This window comes from Cupressus sempervirens, chromosome 8, assembly GCF_028749045.1.
Source record: "Cupressus sempervirens isolate cs-2001-9-10 chromosome 8, ASM2874904v1, whole genome shotgun sequence".
Taxonomy (NCBI): Eukaryota; Viridiplantae; Streptophyta; class Pinopsida; order Cupressales; family Cupressaceae; genus Cupressus; species Cupressus sempervirens.
Window position 1 is genome coordinate 637,339,631 of NC_143125.1, and position 7,530 is coordinate 637,347,160.

The following is a 7,530-nucleotide window of genomic DNA, read 5'->3' on the forward strand; positions in this document are numbered from 1 at the left end:
TGTAATAGACGTGGTTTAAGGGGCCTCAAATGCGCCGATAAGATAATTCAATTTTACAACAAAGCAACACTCATGTGCTGTTACCAAGACTCAGAAACTTGAATTTCGTTTTGCTTGCAGAAGTCCCAAACTTCAGCTACTGAACCATCTTTGTGAACCATGGTATACCATCTCTGCAAGTGTCACTACCTTCTTTGGACTGCAATCTTCCTTCCATTCTTACATGAAGCTGCAGCTAGATTTTTACATATTGACTTCACTTTGGCAGAGAATGAGAAAATAGCTTCTCTTTGCAGAAAATGAACATGGGAGTGCACTTTCCGCCAAAGAAACTCCTCCATGCTCGAGTCGTCATTTTCAATAGGGACTGCCCATTAGCAAAAAAAATATTTTTAGCTTCTCTTGTGGTGGAAAACTGGAAATAGACTGTGACATCAAATTTTCCACTTCTTCATTGTTATCACTATTTTGTGTCAATTGGTTCATGAATTGCATTGAGCATGCAATCTTGATGTTATAAACTCATGCCTTTCCATTTAAAATCAAGATTTTGCATTTCCTCTTTTCAGGCAAAAAATGGGACTGTGACTTCTCCAATGGCGAGATTTTACTTTCGGAGTTCATTTTCCACTTTTTTTTGTTATAAGTGAAATTTGAATACACATCTGTAGTCATTATCCTTTGATCATATAATCTAGAAGCCTTTGATTGAAAATAGATATCAAACACAATTGATCTTGGAAATTGCATTAATTCTGGGAATTTGAACCATGAGACTAATCTTTGAATTCTGAACTCCTCAAACTTAGAGAATTTGGAAAGTTGCATTCTAGGTCTTCAAACCAATTCAATCTTCATGAGAACACGTTAGCAAAATTAGGGAACACTTTAAGGGAACTTCTTTTCATGGGAGGCAAATTTTAAAGTTTAAAAATGGTGTACTGAAAGTGCACCTACAGCTAGCTCTGAATGGGGATTATGTGCTACAAAGTACATAAAGAATCTAGAATCTTAGGTTTCACTAAATAGGCCTTATCCATTGGGCTATAGTCGAGCCAAGAAGAGGGTAAAAATAGAGTGGCTTGCCAGGAGGCAGAGGGAAGCAAGGCAAAATGAACCTACCAAAATAGGAAGACAACAACTACAAAAGTAGGGGAAGACTAAACTACACCAAGAAAGAAAGGCTACACTAAGCACACCCAAAATTGGAAAGAAAAACCTAACTACTATAGGTGAGGAGACCTCACCAACAGAACAAAGAACAAGGAAGGAATCATACATGGCCATTGACTGGAATAGAGAAACGCGATCCTTTCTGAAACAAAGGAAGATGCTTCACTAGTTTGAAACAACACTGATAACCTCTGGCTACACTTTCATTGTTGAAAATAAGTCCAAAAAAAATTTGCAATATAGTAACCCACAGGACCTTTCCAAATAACCATGCCTTATCATAAATCTCTGGTTCTTCAATACTTTTTTGTACACCACCTTTCATATGTTCAACCATCTCTTGTGAAGGAGAAAAGTGTTCACCAGATTTCGAATGTACTACTAGAACATAATTACATCTATTTATATCAACCATATTGTCTTTAGTAGAGATATCAACAACTAAACTAGGATTGAGAATATTGGAGCATTCAAGAAATTTTGGAAATGAAATGGCATCATACTAGTCATAGGTATTCTCTTGAGCAACTTTAGGCTGAAGCAACATTGAAACAATGTGATTCTTCATGATACACGGGTTCCATTCGAATTGAAACATCTTCTTCATTTGTCGCAATTGTCAATCCTGCAAGATATTCATCTGAATTTAAAATTTTAGTACCTGGATTAATTGTGGAAGAAGATTCCCATGCAGGCATCATGGTTTGATCAAACTCCATTTTGGAAAAAGAAGAACCATGATCAAACTCTTTATCTTCTTCATGATACTGTAATACTTCATTAACATCTGAAAACTCTTCCTCACCATTTATTGCTACAATCATTTCTTCAATAGCATTCTCAAGTTCAGTAGGATAATCATCAAAACATGTTGCAGCCTTTTCATGTGTATCCATATGATTAGAAAAACCCAATATTGCATTATCTTGGAAAAAGAGTGGTTCTTGCATTGGATCCCTGTTAGATATAATGGATATTGAGTCATCCTTACCTTGCTCTTCAATAACACCAGACATTCCACCTTTTGATAGCACATTGATTTCAGGATAATTTTTAGGAGAACAACTATTCAAAGCATGATCCCCATTTATTTCTCCTAATCTGCAACTATTATCTTCAAAATAGGAGGAAAACATGGATAGGTCCTCTCTTTCAAACCTTCTTACCATCTCTTCAACCATATTTTCAGATTTGGCAAAACATGATTTCACTTTCTCTTCAATACAAAATTCATCAAAAGGATTAATCATTGCATTTTCTTCAAGACAAACAGATTCTAATATAGGATCATTATCAACCTTTGTAAATTGAAAATCATTTTTTCCAAAATCTTCAATGAAGTTAAGCTTTCCATGTTCTGGAAGTGCATTAACCATCAGATGATTTTCAAAAGAAACTTCATGCAAAATTTTATCTTTATTTTCTTCAAATCTGAAGCCTTTTAAATTAGGAGTAAATGAAGGCATGGGAAAAACATCTTTGTCTACTTTTCTTACCAATTCTTTATCATTGTGAAGGATGTCTTTGTTTCCTGAAAGTTGTGCTTCCAAAAACCAGGGCATCTCTTGCTCTCTAAAAATTGAACCATTGGTTGATATGAGCTCTTCATTTACTGGTTTTTCATCAAGCACATGGGCTGAATAGTATATCCCTTTTCTTATTTGATCCTGAACATCGAAGTACCTCTGATGTACACACTTTAACAACTGAGCAGATTGATAATCTTTAGAGGAGTCTAACCCTTTTTCTTTAGCTTCATCTATACTTTGTTTAAACGCAGTCCAAAGGAAATGTAAATTGAAGTCACTTTCAATATCTATCTCTTTGAATGTGGGTTTTCTTTGGGTTTGCTTTCTTTGATTGAACTTCCTTTCCACTCAAGACTGAAAAATTGTAAGAGATGTGATCTTGTGGGATATCTGAAACTTTATCATCATCAACCTTTATTTCCTTACTTGGCTGCAATGTTCTTTCTTTATAATGCTGCAACAATTTTGTCTTCACTTCCACCTCTTTTAGTAGATGATACCTTGCGCAGATACTTTTCCATAATATAATAGTTGCATGATCTTCATTAACACTTAGGTTCATCTTTACTCCATGACTGATGCTTTTTCTCCAAGTTTCAAACATATCATGCAACACAAGGTCAGTAGTGTGATGGAGTTCTATAAGGGAAGGATCTGGTCTCCTTCCTTTCATCATTTTAATAGGTATGGTCCTTTTTAATCAACAAAGTTGTCAATCTCTACAAGTTAGAGATAATAAAATTTGAAATGTAAACATTGGACTTCTCACTTAAAGTTATGAGAACCGGAATGGAGTTGCCAATCTCTAGCTAGCAGAGATATCTATAACCACTGAGGAAGCAAACATCAAACTAATTTTCTCCTCTATTTTTCCTCAGTTAAAAATTCTACTCATCAATTTTGAATTAATTCTTTCTTCAGCTAGTTGAGACTACAGGGCTGAAAGCCTAATCCCTGTGGCAAGCACCTTATCTTCACAAGATTAGTTATAAAAAAGGGAAAATTTGAAAAATGTAACTCTGAAAATTCTCCCCAGTGGAGTCACCAAAAATCTATTGGTAAAGAGATTTGTCCTTTCTTGTTTCCTATGAAAATATGACTCTTAATGCCCAAATGATGAACGATAACTATTTACAATAGTTGAAAAGCCATTCTCTAATTATCGGCTTCTCTCTAAATTGGTAGGTATAGCTCCCGATGTGAATGATGTTCAAAGAATTATGTTTTGTTCCTAAAACTAATGAGAGGTATGCTCTTAACCCGAGAGTAGAAAAGGAAAACCAAATTAAGTGTAACAATAACTTAATTTAGGCATGAAAAACTTACTAATCTACAAACCAAGCAATAGAATTCACAAATCTTATGAATCCATATACTCAGCATCAACTAAACTACAAAAACTATAAACATAAATATAGATGAAATGATCAAGAACTTCCAATGAATCCTCCCTTGAATATCCCAAAGCACATCCTACTTTGGTTAATTCATATCCTCATAACAAAAGAATGGAACATCTTTTCTTTCCTTTTGCAATTTGGATTTAAAAGAAAGAAACATAGAAGCAACAACTAACTAACTAAATTGAACAGAAAATCATTGATATAAAACACCCTTCCATTGACTCTGCAACCTCAAGTCCATTACATCAACAATTTGCCCCCCCCATCCATACAAAAGAATTTGCAATCAAATAATGCTCTTTAATGACCCTTCGGTTATTCTTCAGTTCTAGAGCTGACTGTTTGGTTTCTCTAACTCTTCCCCTCTTTCACCACTTCTCTTGGCCTTTATCTTTCTATTTGGTCCACATATTTGTCCTTTAGTCCCATTCATAACCGATTCTTAAGAAAGAAACATCCTTATATCATTAGGAGACTAAGAATCGTATTTTCAAATATTTCTCCTTTCTCTCGAGCCTTTTACTTTCTTGGCTTTTTAATCTTCTTGGAAATCAAACTCGAGGATATTTAGGAAAAATATAGAATATGAAATTTATATGATTAATTTGCTTTCAAGTATCTTCTATTGTTGGGATGTGAGTGTTTGGAATTATGTAGATGTATTCATTTTTTATATCTGAATATGCTGAACTATATTTGATCAATCATATGTCATGATACTGGCATTGAGAATCTTGATTGCTATCAAAATCTGAATGTGGATGGCTTCTGCTAATTGAAGAGTACCAGATGAGGTTTTTATAGCCGATCACTCTTGCTCGATGTCTTCAACATTACTGTATTAACTTCAGACATTTGGTCAAACATATGGTGCACGCATTCTCTGCCATTAACATCTGAAAACATAACTATGTTGGTGTAATGATCGGGCAATACTACCTCGTACTATTATGAAGGTTGGGGTCTTCACATTTGATGCAGTGTTAAACTATCAATATGCATAGGTGACTAGTGTGAGGAAAAAAGTCATATCATCCGGCTATGTATCACTATGAAGCTCTTATATGCATTAAGTTAACCACCCGATGGAGGCTCTCTGCATTTGGTCAGACGTTACAACAAGAACTGTCCAAGCCATCATTCCAAACTGGCAATTTGTAAAGACTTTGATGTTGTGCCATTCGCACCCAAATACAATTTCCCGCAGTGCATCAGCCCAATAATGATGTCCTGTTTGTGGTAGTAGAATATTCAAGGCGTTGAAGCTTATGCTTTGTGAATAATGAGATGTCGCTCTCTCTTGCACTCCACTTCATCTCTCTGATGCACGATAACAAGGGCCCTTCTCACAACTGATTCATTAAATCTCATTCTTGCTAAATCATCAAGAAGACGTCTCTCAGACATGACATTTCCGATTCTCATTCGCCTTTTTATCTGTGTCTCGACTTGCTGAATTTCATTTCTCATTTCCAGTGTCAACTTTATTTGATCAGTAATGCCAGAACATGCAGCGTCCATTGTAGACAAATTGAAAAGTCTCACGGCTTCTGTCACATATTCCTCTGTCGCCATAGGTGATAGTCGCATCTTTGCTATGGACTCACTAATCCGAATAATGGCTTCTAATCGCCTTACTGTAATTGGTATGGGTGTAGCTTCTCCACTTTCATGGGTTTGTTGGCGCATTTGCTGTCTAATTCTAAGATAGTTGTTTTGTAACATGGTAGCAGCAGCATCTGATAGCCTAAGTTTGCAGTTTACTCGGCAGTACTCAATGAATCTTTTAAGCCACTTTTCTTTATCTAGAGCATCTAAATCCTTAGTTGTTTTCCCTGCATTCGCATGTACTTTCATAACATGACTCACAATGAACTTGTCTTGATCATAGATCCGAACATCCTTTACAATGAAGATGAGATCAAATCGAGAAATAATTGTTGTCTGCAAATCTATATTGTCTTGTGTTGTCTTGAGATCATCATAACGTTCAAAAGGTGGATTGGTTGCTGCAAGCACTGAGGTGTGTGAGTTGAGAACAGTTGTAATGCCTGCCTTTGCTATGGATATTGTTTGTTGTTCCATTGCCTCATGAATTGCAACCATGTCCTCTACCCTCATCTTATCAAATTCGTCAATACAAACAACCCCTCCATTAGCCAAAACCATTGCGCCTCCTTCAAGATAGAACTCTTGCATGCTGGAGTCACGAATAATAGATGTTGTTAAACCAGTAGCTGATGATCCTTTTCCAGAAGTGTAGACAGCTATTGGGGCTGTCTTCTCAACAAATTTAAGGAACTGTGAGTTAGCAGTTGATGGATCACCCAATAGAAAAACATTAATGTCTCCTCTTAATCTTACTCCATCAGGTAATCTCTTTCTTGATTCTCCAAACAGAAAATAGGCAACAACTTTCTTAACATTGGGATGACCAAATATAGATGGTGCAATCATGTAACAGAACTTTGTGTATGCATTAGGTCTCTGAGAAAATTCTTTGAACTTCATTTCTTCATTTGTAGTAAAGGAAGTGGGGCCTCTTCTATTAGCCTCTGTAGCTTGTTCAATACCTACAACTCTGATATATGGCTGCCTGATGGCTACTGCTTCTTTTTCTACAGAAGAATTGTTTGCTTGGATACATCCAAGTACATCAAGCTCCCGAACCAGGGAGGTGACGTTATAAAAATTCCCTCTATCAAAGTACAACTCTATTTGCCCAAGAAACTCAATCTTTACACCATTATGCTCAACTTTCTTTCCTGCAATGGGTTCTATACAAACCTCTCCAACAACATGTCCTTGGCTTTCAAAAAGGGGCACCAAAGTTGTTTGCCCATTATCCTTCTTCGCAGTAGCATGTTTGTGATTTTTTGCCATCTGAAAATGTAATAGAGGTGGTCCAAGGGGGTTCAAATGCCCCGATAAGATAATTTAATTTTACAACAAAGCAATACTCCTGCGTTGTTACCAAGACTCAGAAACTTGAATTTCGTTTTGCTTGCAGAAGTCCCAAAATTCAGCTATTGAACCATCTTTGTTAACCATGGTATACCATCTCTGCAAGTGTCACTGCCTTCTTTGGACTGCAATCTTCCTTCCATTCTTACATGAAGCCCCTGCTAGATTTTTACAAATTGACTTCACTTTGGCGGAGAATGAGAAAATAGCTTCTCTTTGCAGAAAATGAACATGGGAGTGCACTTTTCGCCAAAGAAACTCCTCCATGCTCAAGTCGTAATTTTCAATAGGGACTGCCCCTTAGCGAAAACATTATTTTTAGCTTCTCCTCTGGCGGAAAACTTGGAATGGACTGTGACATCATATTTTTCGCTTCTTTATTGTGATCACTATTTTGTGTCAATTGGTTCATGAATTGCATTGAGCATGCAATCTTGATGTTATAAACGCATGCCTTTCCG

The 7,530-nt window shown here is 36.2% G+C and overlaps 1 pseudogene; it reads right to left on the reverse strand.

The window, feature by feature from the left end:
- Window positions 1-5,371: 5,371 nt before the first annotated feature.
- On the reverse strand, window positions 5,372-6,988 carry LOC149544048 (DNA replication licensing factor MCM5 pseudogene; annotated as a pseudogene).
- Window positions 6,989-7,530: the final 542 nt, after the last annotated feature.